The sequence below is a fragment of the Elephantulus edwardii genome, unplaced genomic scaffold (assembly GCF_000299155.1).
Source record: "Elephantulus edwardii isolate Elephantulus edwardi_28Jun2011 unplaced genomic scaffold, EleEdw1.0 scaffold00204, whole genome shotgun sequence".
NCBI lineage: Eukaryota > Metazoa > Chordata > Mammalia > Macroscelidea > Macroscelididae > Elephantulus > Elephantulus edwardii.
Genome location: NW_006399954.1, coordinates 2,595,116 through 2,617,352, shown reverse-complemented (window position 1 = coordinate 2,617,352; position 22,237 = coordinate 2,595,116). Strand labels below are relative to the sequence as shown.

The window sequence follows — 22,237 nt, the reverse complement described above, 5'->3', positions numbered from 1 at the left end:
TTAAACAATGAGTACAGGTACATGTAATGGTATTCTTACTTTCCCTGGGATTTTACTCTGAAATGCAGTGTCATTTTAGCTACTTAGTTTCTCTGATTATTGATCACATTTTCTTTCTGTGCAGCATCATTTTAAGGTTCAAACAGCTATATATTTTGGGAAATCATCTATGACTCCGGAAAAACCATCAACAGTTTTAGTTTTGTGTGAGGTTTACAGAAGTCATCTTATTCTTATGCATGAGTTCTTCAAAACTAGATTTTGTTAATTCAAAAAGTTTTGAGGGGATAAGGTCTTTAGTGCAAATGATTTTACTTTATTTTATGAAGCAAGATGAATATATCTTAGGTAAAAAGGCTAAAACAAGAAAGCAGAGATACAACAGCAGGAGGGGTTAAAAATCCTTAATTTTGAGATGTAATTGAGGAGTATCAGAGAATTCTAAAGTGTTTTTCGGTAGTATACCAGCCACAATAGATTGTTTTCTGATGCATCAAAGCCAGATTTTAGAAAATTTTGCATATTGTATCAATTATCACAAATATGCAGTGCATATTTTCATATTAAAATCCTGAGAAGTTATGTAGCAAAAATTGGTTGCAAAAAAGCTTATGTTGAAATTGTTTGCACAAACCCTTTACCTCAAGTTTGTGCACAGCATAATGGAAAATGTTATAACAGATGAAAAGCATAAACAAAAAAAGCTTGCCATTGTAACAACTGATCAGTCAAAAATTCTGCGTTTCATTTCTCTTTTACCATCATAGGGAGCTCTGGTGGCCTAGTGATAAGACACTGATGTGAATCCACCGGCTGCTGTGCAGGAGAAAGATGGGAGATCTCCTCTCATCTGATTAACTGCCTCTGAAAACCTGCTGGAGGGTCAACCATGGATCACTTTTGACTCCATGGTATACAACAACAATGTGTTACTTCAGGACATCAAGTTTCTTTTCTTACTATTTTTTGAAAATGTTAATTAAATTCCTTTTTCCCCCAAAAAGACAAAATAGATGAAAATATTATATTTTTAAAAATAAATTATTTAAGATTCTCTATTGGAAAGCTTGCTTTCTTAAACATTTTAATTGGGCATAAAGTCTTGTTTTACTTTATTCTGTTTTGGGGGGTTATTATTAATTTTATTATTATTATTTTTAATTTTAATGAAAATTTACAGAGATACTCTAATTTTAAAAACCTTTCTAAAGTGTATGGCCACATTTTACCATATAATTCTCTTGAGCATAACTTGATCTTTCATCATATAGTCTTACAGGATGCCTTCATATTATCATTCTAATGATTATTATATGAAGACCTAAAAGACCATAGCTCAAAACTCACTGATTTTGTATTGCTTGGGATTCACAGTGACCCTCCATGGTGTTTCTGAGGCTGTCAATAGCAACAAGAAGAAACTGCTCTTCTTTCTTCCTCCAACTCATGACAGACAACACAACCATTCATATAGCCTTGAGAGGTCCTGAAACATATTTTTGTTAAAATTCTTGAATTTTTGTCTTACAACAACAATGAAAAAAAGATTGAAAGAACAAAAATCTAGGCCAAATGTTGAGAGATAATTAATCCGAAGTTTTATTACAATAAATGATACAAACTAACCTAACAGTTTCAAAACAAAAGAGATAGCTTAACTGCAAGTAGTGTTGGATACAGATAATCAAATCAATAACATCAGAAACTGAGTCCACATTCTCTACAAGCTCAAGTCAACTCTCCCAAAGAGCTGACAAAGTAGATACAGAGAATTCAATAGTAAGAGATTTATAATACAGTAAATGTGTAAAGAAGTCATATTATTGGAATAGATATGCCATTCAATCTTACTGACTTTCAGTGGCTTGACTTGGGTCACATTTCCATCAGTTTAGTGCATGTCTTCACTATACATCACCAACCAGTAAGTATTATAACTAGAGAGATGTCCTTTTAATTCCAAGGTCATGCCTCTGGCTTTTCCAACCCACTAGTAACTCACTGGGAGAAAGATGGGCAACATCTTCCCCTGTGATTTATAGTTTGGAAATCCCAATAGGGAGTCAGCTATGACTTGTTTCTGACTTAACTGTCAATGAGGTTTGAGAGGTTACTAGCCAAAGATTCTTGATAGCACAGTAGTTTATGTGTGGACCTACTGAGAATAGCAATTGAGATTGCTCATCTTTCTACCACAAACCATCTGTTGGACTTGAACCATGTGTGTTTAGGTTGGTAGTGCAATTTCTTATTCGCTAGACTACCAGAACTCCCTATGTCACCAGAATAAGTTTTGAGTAAAAATCAGAAAACATGTTGTACCCTATGGACAGTAATGCACTTGATGCACTTATCTAAAATCCCAAACCCAAGTCCAAACGACAGACAAAAACTAGAAGAAATTGTACAGATGGCAGTGATATTATAAAAAAGACATATAGACTGTTTGATTGATTTCAGTTTTAATGGAAAAGCAGAACAGGAAAAGCAGAGTAGAATAAACTTATTTTGGATCATTATCATTAGGAAGAAACATCAGTAAGGTCTTTAAATCTTTCCTACTTGTAATGCACCAAGCAAAGCTTATAGGGAAACCAGAACTTCAAAAATTGCAAATGGTAATGTGATTATTTGGCACATAGTTGCCAAAGGCATACAACATAAAAATTTTACAGAGGTGTCAACTGATATACTGCAAACACACAAACAGTTTCAAATACCATAAAATATGCAAGGAGGCAGGGGCAAAATATTAGACATATGACTATATATTGTAATGTAGGCTGAGAAAATGCTTGTTTGCTAGGCATGTAGTTAAAATGCATAATAAATACCAGAGTTAATACTGCCACTATCTTCTTTGGGAGCTTTTCCATCCATCCACTGTACCTTGGGCTTTTCAATCATGTTTTCAATTTATGTTTTGGATAATGAAGTGATTTGCTGAATTCTTCCTGGTCTGTTACACCTATTTAAAATATGTTTCAGTGCTGCCTTAATTGTTTTAAACATCAAAACCCATTAGAGGAGTCAGAAATCTGAAACAAGGCCATGGATAGCTTTTAAGGATTACCCCAGCCCTTAATAAGATAAGGTTTGGCTGTGGAAATCAAACATAAATCCTTTTCTTCCTTAGGGTATTTCTGAATCAGAAGGTGAGGCACAGCCTCACTGGTGTTGGAAAGTTTCTTGTTTTCTCTTTGTGAGAGTCTACCTTCTAGGAAATTCAGCCTTTTTCTTTTGCATATTTGTAAGATTTTCTATTTTCTCTAATGCATGCATACGCAATATTCAATACTATGAATAGTTCTCAAATATAATAGTTACAAATTTTGGGTCTTTACTTATCACAATATTCCTCCCAGTTTATGTTTTTCATTTAACACTTTATTTTTTGTGAAACTCTAAATATTGCACTGGAGCGCTGAGAAGGCAAAGCAAAGGGAAGAAATTAAGATATTATGAAGCCAACAGAATCTTCAACTGAAGATTCTAGAGGGCAGCGTGGGAAGACAAAGTAAAGAATTACAATGAAATGTGCAAAGAGCTGGAGTCAGAAAATAAAAAGGGCTGAACTCACTCACTGTTTCTTAAGCTGAAGGAACTGAAGAAGAAATTCAAACCTTGAGTTGCAATATTTAAGGATGTGTTGGGCAGAATATTAAATGATCCAGGACACATTAAAAGAAGATTGAAAGAGTATACAGAGACATTGGACCAAAAGGAATTGATGGACACAAAAGAATTTCATGAAACAATGTATGAGTAAGAGCTGTGGAGATGAAGGAAGAAGTTAAGCTGCTCTTGAAGAATTGGCAAAAAAAAAACACAAGACACCAGGAATTGATAGCATACTGATGGACATATTTCAACAAACAGATGTTGTCCTGGATGTGCTCACAAAGTTGTGCCAAGAAATTTGAAGGACAATCAATCACCTGACCTACTGACTGGAAGAGATCTATATTTGTTCCCATTCCAAAGAAAGGTGATCCAACAGAGCATTGAAATTATCAAATAGTGTCATTGATATCACATGCAAGCAAGATTCTGCTGAAGATTATCCAGAAAGGACTAGAACAGCACATCAACAGAGAACTTCCTGAAGTGCAGGCTAGTTTTAGAAGAGGCCATGGCACGAGAGATATTATAGCTAATATTAGATGGATCTTCACTGAAAGCAAAGAATACGAGAGGAATGTTTATCTGTGTTTCATTGACTATGCAAAGACATTTCACTGTGTGGATCACAACAAACTGTGGCTGACTTTGAGAAGAATGGGAATCCCAGAACGTTTGATTATGCTTATGCAAAACCTATACTTGGACCAGGAGGCAGTTGTCAGAATAAAGCAAGGAAACACTTCATGGCTCAAAATTGGGAAGGGTGTGCCTCAAAGATGTGTCTTATCTCCTATCTTTTCAATATATATGCAGAACAGATTATCCAGGAGGTTGGGCTCTATGAGGAGAAGTGTGGCATTAGATTGGAGGTAGACTCATCAACAATCTGTGTTATGCAGATGAAACAACACTGCTTGCTGAAAGTGAGGCAGACCTGAAGCACTTGCTGCAGAAGGTCGGGGACTGCAGCCTTCAATATGGATTGAAGCTCAACATCAAGAAAACAAAGATTCTCACCACTGGGCCGATTGGCAACATCATGATGGATGATGAAGAGATTGAGATTGTTAGCAGCTTCAGTTTGCTTGGGCCTACAGTCAACATTCTTGGTACCATCAACCAGGAAATTAAAAGATTATTTGCATTGGGAAAGTCTGTTGTCAGAGACCTCTCAAAAGTATTGAAGGGCAACGATGTAAGTCTGGAAACTAAGGTGTGCTCGATACAGGCCTTGGTCTTTGCAATTACTTGCTATGCATCAGAGAGCTGGACAATGACTAGGGATGACAGAAGGAGAGTTGATGTTTTGAGATTTGGTGCTGGAGAAGAGTGCTGAATATACCATAGACTGCTAGGAGAACAAACAAATTCATTCTGGAGAGGGTAAAGCCAGTCTGCTTTTTGGAGGAAAGGATTCTGAAAGTCTGTCTTGCATACTTTGGACATGTTACAAGGTGGGATCAGTCCTTGGAGAGGGACATAATGCTTGGGAGAGTGGAGGGACAGTACAGGAGAGGAAGACCCTCAATGAGATGGATTGATTCAGTCACTGGGGTAATGGGGATAGGAGTTTGGGAGACAATAAGATTGTCAAGCGATAGGGCAGGGTTTAGGGCTGTTGTACATAGTCTCTATGAGTTGCAGGCAACTTGACAGCACATAATAATAACAACAATTCTGAGCAAAACACGTGTCACTTCAACAATTTAGACATTGATACAAGTTACATTCTTCATATTGTGTCCTCTTTCTTTATAGCTTTATCCAGTGTCGTTTTACCACCAACTGGTTGCTGCGTGCACTAATTTCTTTACCTGAAACTTTAAAGTTAGTATTGACAGTTTGCTTTTATATAAGCATTTAGTTAAAAGTGAGTTATATTCAAGGTAAGCATTATTAGTGGAGCTGAACTGTTGATTTTTTTTAATGATGGTTTCATGGAATTATATGATTCAAGATTCAAACATTGCTTCAAGCCATTAAATTTGAGGGTTATCTTCATTTCAATAGGTGCATTAAATCTGAATTCCACAATATTTTGGAATTATGCTTCATATTTACCCCCTTTCAAGCCATTAGATTTGAGGGTTATCTTCATTTCAATAGGTCCATTAAATCTTAATTCCACAATATTTTGGAATTATGCTCCATATTTACCCCCTTTCAGTCAGGATATACCTATTTAGGCCCTGCCCAAAGCATTCAGTAATGATAGCTGTGTATCATTTCATTCTTCTTATCTTGAAATAGAGAAGGAGTAGTTCATGGTGGATAGGAGCTCTGGTGACTTAGGGTTAATGAGTTGTGCTGCTAACTCAAAGACATGTGGCTTGAATCCACCAGCTGCTCCAGAGGAGAAAGATGGGCAAGCTGTTCTCCTGCTGTTTACTGCCTCTGAAAACCAGCCAGTGGTCAGCTAAGGGCCAGTTCCAACATGATGGTACATAACAACACTACGAGGCAACAGTTAAACTTACAGACTAGGTTCCTTCTTCAATAACTTGGTGTCTTTGTTTCTCTGCTGCTCCAGGGTAAGTAGAGACTAATTATTCTTTCTTGTATTTAAATCTGAATCAGAGTACAGTATTTATCTATCTTTAGAATAGTATACTCTTGATTAATTCCAAACCAGCAAAAGAACACAAAATGTAAAGTAAATTTAAAGTACAAAAAGGCTTAAATAACTCGAAAAATGTTTCCTATTCATGGATAGAAAGACTCAATAGTGTGAAAATGACAATCCTAGCAAAAACCATTTACATATCCAATGCAAACTCAATACAGATACCAAATTAATTTTTCAAAGAGCTAGAAAGGGAAATTGTCAAGTTTATTTGGAGAAGAAAGAGACCCTGAATAACTAAAGCACTTCTGAAAAACAAAAATGAGGGGGGAGGTATAGAACTCCCTTACCTCAAAACCTACTACACAAAACAGTATGGTATTGGCACAATGACAGGCACATCGACCAATGGAATAAAACTGAGAATCCAGAAATAGATCTCTATCTAAGGTCAAGTGATATTCAACAAGGAAATAAAACCTATCAAATAGAGGAAAGGACAACCTCTTCAATAAATGGTGCTGGCAAAACTGGACTGCTACCTGTACATAGCTGAAACAGGAATCCACATCTCACACCAAACACAAAAATCAACTCATAGTGGATCAGAGACCTGGGAATAAAGCCCTAAACTGAAAAGTTTATAAAAACAAACTGGAACCAAACATGGAAGGTCCACTCTATGGTCTAAAGAACCTGACAAATATAGCCAGAAATGTACAATCCAAAGAGGATAAAATGGAGGAATGAGACTTTCTAAAGATTAAACTTCTATGATTATAAAAAAACTTTCCCCAACAGCATGGAAAGAAAACCTATAACTGGGGAAAAAAATTTGGCAATACCATTTCAGACAAGAGTCTCATAACAAAAGTTTACAGAATACCCCGGGACCTCCAGAAGAAAAAGATTAATAACCTAATTACAAAATGGGCAAAAGAAAAATATTTTTCACAGAGGAAGACATTCAGATGACCAACAGATACATGAATAAATGCTCCAAATCACTGGCAATAAGAGAGATGCAAATCAAAACCACGTAAGATACCTACCATCTCACACCAGTAGTAGTGGGAAAGTTTAACAGGACATCAAGCAATAAATGTTAGAGAGTATGTGGGATTTGGGAACTCTCATACACTGCTGGTGAGATTGTGAAATGGTACAACTACTCTGGAAGGCAATTTGGCATTTCCTCAAAAAGTTGAACATAGAAGCTCTGTATGTACCAGTATTCTATTAGTAGGAATACACCCCAGGGGAATTAGAACTGAGATAGAAATGAGGATTTGTACACCAATGTTCATAGTGGTGTTATTTACTAATGTAAAAATATGGAAACACCCCAATGTTCAACCACAACTGATAGGATTAAGAAATTGTGGTATATTTTCAAAATGGAATACTACACAAACTCAGGAACAATGATTTTGAAAAATACTACATATCTTAGAAGATACTGTACAGCATTATGCTGAGTAAATTAATTCAGTCTTATAATGACAAATACTGCATAAGACCATTATTGTAAAAACAAAAAAATAACTAATAAAATAATAGGAAGGGGTGAGAACAGAAGTGTGAGGCAGGGTAAGGGTAAAACCACAGGTTTGCACAATTTGGTGGGTGAAGGGAGGAGAGGAAGGAAATGAGAAGGATCCAGCTGGGACCTGAAAAGACAGGATAATGGTGAGCATTGTCAATAGTGATTAATTTTATTAAACATAATACATGGAAATGATTGTATGAAATATAATGTGAATGAAGAATAGCGTGAAACATAATGTATATGAACGTTGTAAGGAAACCAATGTAAAATAAAATTTAAAAATGGAAATCCTGAAGGGTCCAACGGGAAAGAAAAAGAGAATTATTTTTTCTTCAAAATGAGAGAAATTGAAAAATGTGTTCAAATTTGTATTTGAATTTTGTAAATAAACTAGTAGAAAAATTAAAAAATTAAAAAAATATCATATAAAAAATGCATTAATGACTAAGTGTATGGATGTATCCAAAGTTTTAAGATTTTATTTTGTATGTATTTATTATGAACTTGGTGAACAAAGAGAGAACAAATGTGCAGAAATTAAATCCCTCACAATTACCTTGATTTATTAATTTTTTTGCCCATTTCTCCCTTGTTTCTCTTCTCTGTTACCCCTCCAAGATTGATTCTGTGTTATTTAAGTATAGACCTTTCCTTAGCTGTTTATGTTGGTGGCCTTAAACATAATTACCCTTTTGTGACTGATGTATCATTCAGCACAATTTGTTTTAATTTTATTCATAAAGACATCAACAACAAGTTTTGTAAGGCCACTATTCGATCAAGGACTGAAGCCTTCAATGTGGATTAAAGTTGAACATCAAGAAAATAAAAATTTTTACTACTAGGCCAATTGGCAGCATCATGATAGACTGAGAAGAGATTGATATTATTAAGAGTTTCATTTTGCTTAGCTCCACAATCAACACTCTTGATACTAGCAGCCATGGAATCAAAAGATGAATTGTATTGGAAAAATCTACTATCAGAGACCTCTCTAGAGAACTGAAGAGCAATGATGTCAGTCTAGAGACTAAGGTGCACCTGATCCAAGCCATGGTCTTCACAATTACATGCTGTGCATCAGAAATCTTGACAATGACTAAGAATGCTAGAAGAAGAACCAATGTCTTTGAGTTGTGGTGTTGGAGAAGAGTATTGAACATACCATGGACTGCCAAGAGAATAAATAGATTTGCCCTAGAAAAGGTGAAATCCGGCTGTTCTTTGGAGACAAGGTTTTTGAGGCTCCATCTCACATAATTTGGGCATGTTGCCAGGAGGGATCAGTCCTTTGAGAAGGACACCATGCTTGGAAGGGTGGAGGAACAGCGCAGGAGAGGAAGACTCTCGATAAGATGGAATGACTCAGTAACTAGGGTAATGGGGGTAGGTGTGTTAGAGACAATGAAATTGGCTCAGGGGAGAGTAGGCTTGTGTATAGGGTCACTGTGACTTTTAAGTGACTTGATAGCACATAACAAAAAATAATGATGACAACACTGTCCTATCCTGTGCCATCCTCACAATCTCTGACACACTTGTACCCATTGTTACAGTCATTGTGACAATCTATCGTTTTGGGTCTTCCCCTCTTTTGCTGACCCTCTACCTTTCCAAGCACGATGTCCTCCTCCAAAGACTGGCCCCTCCTAAATACAGGCCCAAAATATGTGAGATGGAGTCTTGCCATCCTTGCCTTCAAAGGATATCTTAATTTCCCTTTCTCCAAGACAGATGCTGAAAACCAGGTTGGAAGTCATCTGGAGTGGCCAGATTCTACAGAGGTTTGTTTTCTGGTTTTGTTTTAATTGTTTTTGGTCAAATATTCTTCTAAATGGCATAGCACTGGTCTGTCGATTTGCTTTACAGAGGTAACTCATGGTTGTTGTGAAGCTAAACACTGTGACACTGATGTGTCAAATGCAATAATGGTTACCCATAATGGACAGTTTAAACTCCCCAATTTAAACAAACTTGGAAGCAGGAGTGGCATCCACTTCCAAAATAATTTGCCTCTGGAAACTCTATGAACATGGAAAAACAATAAAAATTATATGAGTGTTAGGTCTTTCATTTATAAAGTTGATATGAGTCGTCTAAGACTTGACAGCACCTAACAACAACCAAAACAGACCTGTTTGTCCATTTTGTAGTCCATTCACTACTGTTCCCTAACACCACAACTCTAAGGCATCAATTTTTTCTTTTGTAGTCCTTGTCCAACTTTCAGGTTCCTCATAAGAAATTAAGAAGACCATAATAACTACGGGGCAGATGAATCTTAGTCTTTAAACCGACATCATTACTTTTTAGTTCTCTGGAGAGGTCTCTGGCAACATATTTTCTCAGTGCAACTCATCTTCAGATTTCTTTGACTGCTGTTACAAAGAGTGTTTACTATGGATCCAAGACAAAGTCATTGACAATTTCTATCTTTTCCTCTCTCTGCCACAGTGTTATCATGAGGATTTTTGGATTCTTGATGTTGAGATGCAATTCCTTTTGATGGTATAGTCCTTGATCTTCTGCAGCAAATGTATCAACTCTTTCTTACTTTAATCAAGCAACATTGTGTCATCTGCATTACACTAGTTTTTGATGAGTCTTCCTCCAATCCTTATGCCACATTCCTTCTCATAAAGTCTAGATTCCTGGATGATCTATTGTGCATGTATATTGAAAAGGTATGGAGATAGGATGTATCCCTGGTGTACACCTTTCCTGATTTTGAACCATGCAGTTTCCTTGCTCTGTTCTGATGACTGCCTCCTGCATAAGAACAATCAAGTGCTCTAAGATTCTCATTCTCCTCAAGGTTAGCCACAAGTTATTGTGATCCATACAGTCAAATGCCTTTTCATAGTCAATGAAACACAGATAAACATTGCTCTGGTAATCTCTGCTTTCAGCTACAATCTGTCTAACATTAGCTATAATGTTCCTAAACCCACCCTGTACATCTGGCAGTTTTCTGTTGGTGTACTGTTTTAGTCAGTTTGGATAATCTTCAGCAAGATCTTGCTTGTATGTAATACTAATGATATTGTTTGATAATGTTCACATGATAATTTCCATAGATCTGCTATTTGCATAGTTGCTATGAGTTATAGTTAACTCTACAGCACATGATAACAATAACCACCTTTTATAACAAAATACTTAGGACATTCCTCACAACACATGTTGAGCGTGATTGCTCTGTAAAAGCCTGGTAAATGACCATGTCTTTTCATGATTATCTTGGGATCTTTGTACACCTTTGGAAATGCAAGAATGATTGCAGCCCAGGAGTCACTTTCGTCACTTTCTCTGGCAACTAGCACTCTCTCAAACTTGTGTCATTCATATATATATACAGTCATCAAGCGAAAAATGACTCATAACTAACCCTTTAGGGGATTTCAGAAACTGTGAATCACATAGGAGGAGATTGTCCATCTTTATCCAATGGAACAGCTGGTAGGTTCAAACCACCAAAGAAATATGGCCTTAGAGTTAGCCACACACCTCTCAGTGCAATGCACCCCCAGAGCTCCCTACGTGTGTTTATATAGAATTCTAAAAGTAACTTTCCTTATGACTGTTTACATTTTGGAAATCTAAATTTAAAATCGAATTTTCCAACTCTCTCCTTACATCCTTCTCAGAGTTTACTATAATCAGGTAAGTCCTGGGTCTCCATGGTGACCTCATCCCACTAACTGAGGGTTCACCATGTGCTTGAAACGACATGCTTTCTTCCTTCTTAGAGAATGTTGATGAGTGTATCTACACAACAAAATACGTACATAAGAATTGAGGTAACAAGAATATATGGAAATGGATAGTTCTGATGAGTGAATAAGTCTAACTTTAGGAAATAAGTTGTTGTTTGTTGGTGTGGAGTGTATTTAAACTCCTGACAATCCATTGTTTCAAGCCAAGCAAAAACATAAAAATTACTAACAAAAATTCAAATCCCTTGAAGCTAAGTTTATATTCTCCTAAGAATGAGCAGCAAAGTATGAATAACAAGACATTACAGAAAAGTTTAAAGTAGAATGACACAGATAATTAAAACATACCTAAGTTTTCTAAAATATAAACATTAAGATTTAGAAGACTGTGATTTATTCTCTAGCTAAAAATCCAATAATACAACACCTCATCCATAAGCATAGGCATCAAATACGTCCAGTTGTTCACCTCCCTGTGTTTGCCTACAATGTACCAGAATAGAAGCTTCTTTACACTCTTTCCATCTGAAGAGAGACAAAGGAAGAACTTCCTTCCCTGACACAGCCATTTTACACTTGACCTCAGGGCCCACACAACACAACAATACTACCTTACAGAGTTTACTGGCTCCATTTTAGACAAAAGAAAATTGAGACTCAAAGAAGTTAAGTGATATGTCTGAAGTCACAATGCCCTGCATAAAAACTGGAACTTAGAATTAACTCTGAATGTGTGCTGATTTAGTCACACCGATTGTCTTCCCAGACTTATGAGACTCATTCTTAAGTGTATTGTTTTCTAATTCTCAGCATCAATTAATTGCTTAACCCTGAAGGTTCGCAGACAATATCATGTGTAATCACTTTATCTTCCTAATAGTCTATAAAGTCTTCTATGATTGGAAAAAAAATCAAAAAACAAACCACAAGCAAACTAGCTATAAGAAACTGTCCCTAATCCATGAAACTCCCACCCATTCAGTTGTCTGAACTCTCCCAAGGTATAGATGAGGGGTGTGGAGAAGATGATTCTGGCTCCAAATGATGAGTGGAGTCAGTGCAGAACTGCACTCCATAAGGATTCCAATAACTGATTTTTCAAAAACTGATTCCCTAGTTTCTCTTTGAAAGTATCTCTGGATAGACTCAAACTTCTAACCTTTCCATTAACAAGAAAACTCATCAGCCATTTGTACCACTCAGGGGTTAAAAAGGTCACTAAATTGCTTAAGACTATTCACTCAAGAGACCCTGTCCATTCCAATGATTTTCACCCCTAATCATTTCGCTTAAATCTGTCTGTTCTGATTTTGCAGAGAAACACTACATGCTTTTTGAGTCCTTTCAGAGTAAGTCAGGCACATGGCACTTAATAGAGTTCTAGGTTTAGTACCAAAACTTGCTGTGAAGGACAGCTGATAATTTTCTATGCAATTGTATGTAATTCTAATGAGGCAAAAACTAGCTGAAATAGCTAAAATAAAATGCAACAGGGAGTGCTCCTTCACAGATAAAAGACTATGAACTACATAGGCCTCCTTTTTAATAGGGCCTCAGCTAGGTCTCTGTTTTTTGCACCCACAGCTAATTGAAGGGGCAACTGGAGCAGACACAATTGAACACATAGTTAAGGAGCCACCTCAGCACCTGGCTTGCACATACAATTAAATATTTGCACCTGCACTCATTGTATGTGTGAAAGTTATCCCTGTAATTAGTTGTTGGGGTAGAAATAGAGGTAATTTTTAAAGCTCTCTCTAATTCCAATAGATTTTTTTTAAAAGGCATTTTTTGTTAAAATTAAAGAACTTCTAAATAACAACTTTTAAAAGAAACTATTTCATCTTGAGTTCCAGGTAAGCCACTGAAAATAAAGCTTTCAATTGTTTCTTTGAGTAACTCAATTATAGTATTTTCTACACATAACTAAATTACAGGAGTACTATTTGCAAGTATTTTTAGGGGATTTGACATAGGATCAAGTTTAGTAATTTTATTCATTTGTTCATTCACACACTCACACATTAATTCACTTGCTCAATAAACACATAAAATCATAACTATTCTGAATATTCATGGATAAAAGCCACCATCTCCTCCTAGAGTTTGATGGACATGGTTTGGGTTGAGTGTGCCTTATTTATCAGAGAATTAGAATGAAATATAAAAAGCACTTCTAATTTACCAGAGATGATGGTATAAACAAAATACCACGCAAGGTAAAACAGCTCCAAGCAGGGTTGGAAAGTCACGTACACAAACTTTTGAATTGTGAAACATCTGTGAAACAACTTACTGTATGAGAAGTTTAGAGAATTACACAGGTTCCTCAAAGCAGATGAGTCTACTGTTTAATTCACCTCAAGTGTGGTTTCACAACTTGAAAGATCTGCCTGCTTTTGGCATGCCAGGGTAAGTACTATGATAAAGAATTTCAGTCACTGAGGATATTGTCATTCCCTAGGCCACAAATACCTCTTAGCATTAATGGGAAATGCAGATCCATGACCTACCCAAGAGACACAACACTCCAACATATTACCAAATTCTTTCAGTGCAGATGCGTATTGTGTGTTTATTCATAGTGGACCTTTGTGCTTCATTTTCCATCCCTACATTCCTTGTATTTAAACAATGAAATATCTGCAGCATAGAGGGTAAACTGGCAACATTTGGATTTCACATTGGTTCTTCTTCTCTGTATATTTGAACAGATGATTTCTTACCTCTAAGAGCATACTGCTGCAGCCACAAGGCATCTTGTCTCCTGCTAAGCTGGCTTGTTTAAGGGCTGATCTATAGAGCTTTTCAGACCCAAATCTTATAATTATCACATATTGGGGAATTTGGACCCAAACATTCTGTGGCTTCAGAGAATTGAGAAATCCCCAAGAAGATTCGCTCTTTCCAATGGGATGACCTGTAAGGAGGGGATTGACAGAGAAGTGGAGCCAGCTCAGAGAACAGGCAGGGGTACTGGGGGGAGACTGGGAGCTGGGATCAATCCTCTAGACCTTGAAATGCAGCAGCTGTGCATTGTCTTTGAGGCTGAGAATCAAGCAGAGAATATGAGATAGGCAAACGTTGGCTTAAACTTTCTTCTCTCTTTGATTGTCCTTGGACATCTGCCTCATCTCCTGTCAAGAATGTTTGGCAGCTGTTCGCTCAGAATAACACGGTTCTGTTGCACCAGCCGCTACTCTGGTCTTCTAATACTTTAAGCCAATGAGTCTCCCTTATATGCCAGGCCTGGTACAGAGCTATGCTAATACCTTGAGCTAACTAGCTTTCTATCCGTCATGGAAAAAACAGAGGGGGAGAGCCTTTGGTCTATTTTCCTCAAGTGCTAATTGGCTTTAATTGTTGGCCAATTGGATTTCAAGTTCAGAAAATAGTGGGCTACACAAAGACAAGTGTTAACTTAAGACCGTGGGAGAGGCTGGCTAGCTCTGTGGTCTCTAATGTCCTAGACTTTATGCAGATGCACAGATCTCCTCCCTGTGGGGGCCCACGGGAAGAAGCTCACTGTCACCAAGACAGGTTCTTAACACTCATACTTATCCAAGGGCAAAATAGCACAAACAGGAACAACTGACCAAATGCCGGGAGGGCACACCGCCTTACTTTAGTCTCTTTATAGTATAAGTACAATAAAGGACAAACTTGGTCATATTCAGATTCCTTGAGGTATCAGGCTTGACTCTGGGTTGTCATTAATCCATTCCTATTGAAAGGAGAGAAAATGCTGAGTTAAAAATAGTGAAAATGGATTGTTTTCCCCCTAACTACACTCTGAAATGTGGCCTGGCAATAAAAATACAGATTTCCCCCACCCCCTACTTGTACTTGTCAATACAACTCTCCTTGGAATAAATTATTAATGGTATAATAGAGTCAAAGCAAATGGCCTATAAACATTGCAATTGCCTTTAAAGGAAATGAGTAAACTAAGTGACAAATAGTTGTCTTTGCAATAGATTAAAAAAGCCATGATCACTAGCATTGATTCATTTCCAGTAACGGGTATGGTCTATCTTTATATGATATGTCTTTACATAATACGTCATATCGTGTAATGTCTTAAATTTACTATTATTGGGGAGAGGGGATAATATTATATTATAAAATGATGACTCATTAGTAGTTCTCTGTGTCAAAATGTCCCTCAACAAAATTAAGCTAGTGTTAAGTCCCTAAACTCTTTTTCTATATTGGGTACAAATGCATCTAAAACCACAAATGTTCTAGTGTTTTACTTGAATTGACAAGTAAGTAGTTCTAACACCTGTCAATTCAGTCATAGAATTTTTGACATTTTTGATTGTACTGACCAAGTGTTATATTAAATCCAATACTTAATTCCGCCAAAACTTTCAAACTAGTTTTTGTGAAAGGAAAAGGGCAGTTTATATCCTTATTGGAATTTTGCTTTATATCTTGGTAATGCTATTATTTCCTGATTTTTTCCCCAGTTCTTCATGCTGAAACATTAAAACATACATATATTCATATATGCATGAGGATCTCGGACAATCAAATATTTGTACATTTGAAATTCACAAATGGTTTAGCATATACATATAACTCTAGTTTCAAATAAAAGAATTTAACCCATCATCAATATATTGTACTAGTACTTTCCAGTTCTAGTATTAGAAACAAGGAGAGGGCAAAGAGAAGACCACAGAATCTTTTCTGATTTGTTAGTGACTATGTGATAGGTATTGTTAAATATTATACTGGCATGTAGAAAAAAGAAAGAAAAGACCCTTGTTACCTCTGCTTTTCCTCTTGAGAAGTTAAATTTAGGTCTACTTGTAAGTGGTGCTGAACACAAAAGTCTGTTATTTGCCATCACAAGTATTCTAACTGATGAAGTACCTAGTACACAGTAGGTGGTAGATCATTGTCAACCCTCTGTTTGTATGGCTCTGTGCCGTCTGTGCCAGCATGTCACAGAAATTCTTCTCTATAAACTGCTAAGGCAGACATTACTATTATAAAATAGATTCTTGATCTTTCTACATCTCTTTCTTTTCTTTCCCCCCAAAATTATAAGATTCAGAAATACCAAATGGGTTAGTTTTTATGTGAGCAGTTATTGGGTTTTTTCCCAACTTCTTAAAATAGGAACCATGACACACTCACACACGCACACCCCAAACACACAATTGTCATTGGTCCCTGATGATTTAAAAATGTTAAGAATGGTCTTTAGCACATTATAGACACTTCATAAACATTTGATAAATATTTCTATTTTCTCATATTAACAATTACATTCTACTTTTCAATACAATTATGGGCATGTTACAATATTATGTCATTAAATATCTCTAGTACATCACATCAAACATTAAATATAAGCAGAACTTTATACGAAACAATCATAGATCAACTAACTCTCTGAAGGAGAAGGAAGATGAAGTGTCAAGAGTGATGATCTTCACAGTGAGCCTTAGTACAAGTCTGGAGAGGGGTAATTAAAGCTAGAACTCATTGAATGGATTTTTCCAGAAAAAAAGGTCAGGAGACTCAGAGTCCAAACTAACTTGTTGAAACATTTGAGGAAAGAGCTTAAGCCAATTAACATGCTCTGTTTTATAGTAAAGTATTTCCTCTTACCCAAAGATTGATTCTATTCCTTTTGAACATGTCAGCTAATTTTTATAGCTTTTCCTCATTTGTTTAGTGTCTTCTTCTTTATAACATATATTCATCTTTGTAATGATCAAACTTCGTGCAGGGGAGCACAAATAACTGGTGGAATTCTCTTCAGGAATTCTCCCAAGGAAGTCTTTCCTGTTTCTCAAGAAAGTTCAAGAAAGACTTATTTAGGGGGAAAAAAAACAAAACCAAGAAAATTATTTGTATGATCTTTGAACTTTGTTGCTTGACTATTAGAGATCAGCATGAATTCTTCCATGTAGCAAATTAAAACTCTTATAGGGTCTTAGGGCTTCCATTCATTCATTGTTGTACTTTTCCCCCTGCCTCCCAATTTGCTCTTCTCTTTGAAAAGTAAAAGAAAAATTATTTCATTGTTATACAATCCCTCCCCCCAAGTTCACCCCACTGTGGAGCCTTCATTCTGAACTCTTGTCATGACAGTAATACCTAATCATATGTACCTTTTAAACACTTCTCTCCCTCATCTGTTTCAATGCAGTACACATTATTTATCCCCTTTCTCAGTCTTCCCTCAACCCCGATGTCCATGCCGTTTTACAACAGTGGCACTATGCAATATTTGTCCTATTATGACTGAAATACTTCACGCAGAATAATGTTCTCCAGGGTCACCCATTTTGCATAATATTTCATGAGTTCCTTGTTTTTCAACACAGCATAGTATTCCATTGAACACTAGCTTCTCTATCCATTTGTTTGTTGAGGGGCATTTGGGTTATTTCCAACTCTTTGCTATTGTGAACAAAGTAGCAATAAACATGGGTGTGCACATATCTGCTTCGGTGGCAATTATGGTTCCTTTAGGGTATATTCCCAGGAGTGGAATTGCTGGGTCAAATGGTATTTCTCTTTGCAACTTTTTGAGAAAGCACTACACAGCCTTCCATAGTGGTTGCATCATTTTACACTCCCACCAACTGCGAATAAGGGTTCCAGTTTCTCCACAACCTCATCAGTATTTGTTGTTTGCTGTTTTGTTAAATTTTGCTACTCTTATTGGTGTGAGATGATATCTCATAGTTGTTTTGATTTGCATCTCTCTTAGAGCTAGGGATTTTGAACGTTTCTTCATGTGCTTGTTGGCAATCTGAATGTCTTCTTTGGTGAAGTGTCTGTTCATATTCTGTGACCATTTTCCAGTTGGGTTATTTACCTTTATTTTGTTGTGATGCTCGAGTATTTTATAAATTCTAGATAGAAGTCACTTGTCTGACATGTCATTACCAATTTTTTTCCCCCAAATTTGTGGCTTCCCTTTTTACCTGTTGGAAAAGTTTTTGGCTGTGCATAGGGATTTGATTCTTAGAAGGTCCCATTAATCTATTTTAGCCTCTCCTGGTTGTGTATTTTCCAGGATGCTTGAAAGACTGTTTATGTTGTGGATTAGGACTTTTAGAGTTCTTCCAAGCTTTTCTCTAATGACATTTATAGTCTTTTGTTTTAATCCTAGGTCCATAATCCACTTTGAGTTGGTTTTTATGTACGGAGTGAGGTGTGGATCTTGCCTGAGTTTTCTGCAGACAGTTTTCCAATTTTGCCGGCACCATTTGTTAAAAAGGCTGCCGTTTCCCCACTTAGCTGATTTCATCTCCTTGTCAAAAATCAGTTGGCCATAGGTACACGGGCTGATTTCTGGATTCTCAATTCTATTCCATTGATTTATGGGTTTGTCATGGTACTAGTACCATGCTGTATTTATCACGACGACAGTGTAGTAGGATTCGAAATCAGGGAGTGAGATGCCTTCTACCTTGTTTCTGTTCTTAAGGAGTGCTTTGCTTATTTGGAGCCTTTTTCCATTCTAAATGAAATTGGAAATTGCCTTTTCCATCTCGTTGAAGAATGGATTTGGTATTTGTATTGGGATTGCATTGAATGTGCAGATTGCCTTTGGTAGTATCGTCAGTTTCACAATATTGAGTCTCCATATCCATGAGTAAGTGATATTCTTCCACTTCTCCAGGTCTCTTTTTGTTTCCTGTAGTAATACTTTATAATTTTCTTTGACTAGATCCTTTGTGTTTCTTGTTAAGTTTACTACTAAGTATTTAATCTTGTGATTAGCTACTGTGAAACGTATTGTTTTTCTTAGCTCCAGTTCTGTATTCTTTTTGTCACTGTAGAGAAATCCAATTGATTTTTGTATGTTGATCTTGTATCCTGTCCCTTTGCTGAATTGGTCAACTATGTTCAGTAATTTTCTGCTGAGTCTTTAGGGTTTTCTAAGTATACTATCATATTATCAACATAGAGAGATAATTTTACTTCCTCTTTGCCAATTTGAATACCTCTTATTTCCTTCTCTTGCCTTATATTGCTATTGCTAAGGCTTCCAATACAATATTGAATAGGAGAGGTGATAGTGGGTATCCTTGCCTAGTTTCTATTCTCAACAGGAATAGCTTTAATCTCTTTCCATTGAGAACAATGTTGGCTCTTGAGTTTGAATGTACATTTTTAGATAATTAAAAAATATTTTCTAAAATGATTAAAGACTCAAATGTGAGAGATAATAATTATTATTTATTTTGCAAAATAGGTGGAAAACACTAGATAAGAATGATAAAAAAATGTTTGGAAATGGATTATGACATTGATTTGACAACATGATGAGTTTAGTGAATTGTATATATAAAATTATTGAGATTTCAAATGGTTTGTGTTATATATGTATAAACGTATATGGGGAGCTCTTGTAATCTAATTGTAAGAAGGCACACCATTCAAATCCACTAGCTGCTCCATGGGAGAAGATGTGCAAATTCCTCACGCACAACACTCTCCTTCTGTAAACCTGTTGGAGTGTTAGTTATAAGTAACTTGACAACACACAACAATAGCACACAACCTTAATGTTCTCAAAAAACATCAAGGAATGACAGTTTAATGAATATATTTTGGTTAAAGCATGAGAAAATAGAGACCTTCCTTTTCAAGTTTACAAAAATTACAGGAATTGTTATGCTTGATTTCCTGGCTTTTTTGTTTCTTCTTGTATCAACTAACCCCCAGTAATGTCTAAGCATTTCTTCAAAGTCTCTAACTATTTATTGTAATAGATTAGGTCAAGAAACCTCGCTATACACAGATGTATTCTCTTAATTCTCTCAATATCTTCTCCCTACCTATTTGAATTGTTTTGCCTGTTCTGAAGGGTGTTCATGATGGTTTTGTACATTTCCCCTAGACTGTGAATTTCTTAAAATATAGAATGCAACATGTTGTTGTTATATGCTGTTGAATCAAGTGTGACTCAGAATGCCCATATAAATAATAGATATGACTTCTGTCCTATCCTAACAAATTTGGATCCATTGCTGCAGATATTATATCAATCCCTCTCACTGAGATTCTACCACTCTTTTGCTGTCCCACCATCTTTACACATTAGGAAGTCCTTTTCAAGGAATGGCCCATTTAACAACACATCTTAAAACATGTGAGATGAAGCTTCACCATCTTTACATTCAAGGAACACTCCAGGTGCACTTTAAGTTGTTGGCAGTCCATGAGAGATATTCAACATTCATCTCCAACACCATAACTCAAATACATTCATTCTTCTTCTGTCATCCTTATTCTTTGCCAGCTCTTAGGTACATAGCAGGTGATTAGAAAGGCTATAGTTTGATTTATCTTTAAACCTAGTTATTGCTCTTCAGGAAATCCCCAACAGTAGATTTTCCTAATGTTATATGTTTCCCATTCTATTGATTGATGGTTATCGAGGGTGTGTCTGTGGATCGAAGCAATATGAAATCATTGACAATCTCAATCTTTTCTCCATCTATCATAATGTTAACTATTGGTCCAGTGGTGAGAATTTTTATTTTCTTGATGTTAATATGTGATCCATATTGAATATTGCAGTCCTTGATCTTCTACAGCAAGTACATCAGGTCCTCTTCACTTTTAACAAACATGATTGTGTCATCTATGCCTGATTTCCAGATAGCTGCCACCGGAATTGTCCTTGATCTGGATAAATCCATAAAAATTGTGAAGAAATTAAAACTAACTGGATTTCCATTTAAAATTTTCAAGAATACTTGCTTCATTGAGGGAATGTTCAATTCTGCCTTAGAAGTGGCCAAATTTGAAGGTGCTATGATTCGAAGCATCAGTGGGATCAGAGGACAGGTCAAGAAAGCTCTGCAGGCCCCAGAAGGAGCTTTCCGTTCTACCTTTGAGGACAAGTTGCTAATGAGTGATATTGTCTTTATGCGAACTTGGTATCCTGTCTCTATTCCAGCCTTCTATAACCCAGTTACATCTTTGTTGAAACCAGTACGTGAGAAAGACACCTGGTCAGGAATGAGGACAACCAGTCAACTCAGACTTGCAAACAATATCAGACTAAAGCCAAGCAAGGATTCTCTGTATAAGCCAATAGTGAGGCAGAAGAAACATTTTAATTCACTTCACATTCCGAAAGCCTTGCAGAAAGCCCTCCCGTTTAAGAACAAGCCCAAGATTCAAGGAAAGGCAGGCAAGGTGCCAAAAGACAAGCAGAGGCCAGCCGTGATAAGGGAGCCTGCTGAGAGGAAGGTACTTGCATTGCTGGATGCTCTGAGCACAGTACACAGTCATAAGATGAAAAAGGCCAAAGAACAACGGCATTTGCAAAATAAAGAGCACTTTTAAATGAAGACAAAAGAAGAAGAGGAGAAACTGGCACACCAGAAGGAGCTCAGGAAGAAGCTCTTCCGAATTCAGGGCCAGAAAGAAAAAAGTAATAAAAAGTCCAGTTTGAAGGGTCCTGAGGAGCAGTTGAAGTGAACCACTCAGTTAGGTATGATACCATTTGAAACTGCAGAAATGGATAGTTGTAAATGTTATGGTACTTGTGAATAACATGCCTGGACGCCGGAACCTCAGAAAGACTGTTTCTGCAAGGGCAGCTGGAGACAGCTGCTGATCGAACACGTGGTGCGTTTAGCATCTACGTTAATGGAGGTAGAAGACATTATCATTTATTATGGTACAGAAATACCATGCAACTATATTCTAAAAAATTTTGGCTTAGCCTTTCTACGAAGATGGCGCCAAAAGTGAAGAAGAAAGCCCCTGCCCCTCCCAAAACTGAAGCCAAAG

At 36.6% G+C, this 22,237-nt stretch overlaps 2 pseudogenes; one reads left to right on the top strand and one right to left on the bottom strand.

Annotated features, from left to right (window-relative positions):
• The window catches only part of LOC102843881, a 113,538-nt pseudogene extending 98,019 nt beyond the window's left edge, over positions 1-15,519 (bottom strand).
• Positions 15,520-21,064: 5,545 nt separating this feature from the next.
• LOC102843480 lies at positions 21,065-21,922 on the top strand (annotated as a pseudogene).
• The last annotated feature ends 315 nt before the right edge of the window (positions 21,923-22,237 follow it).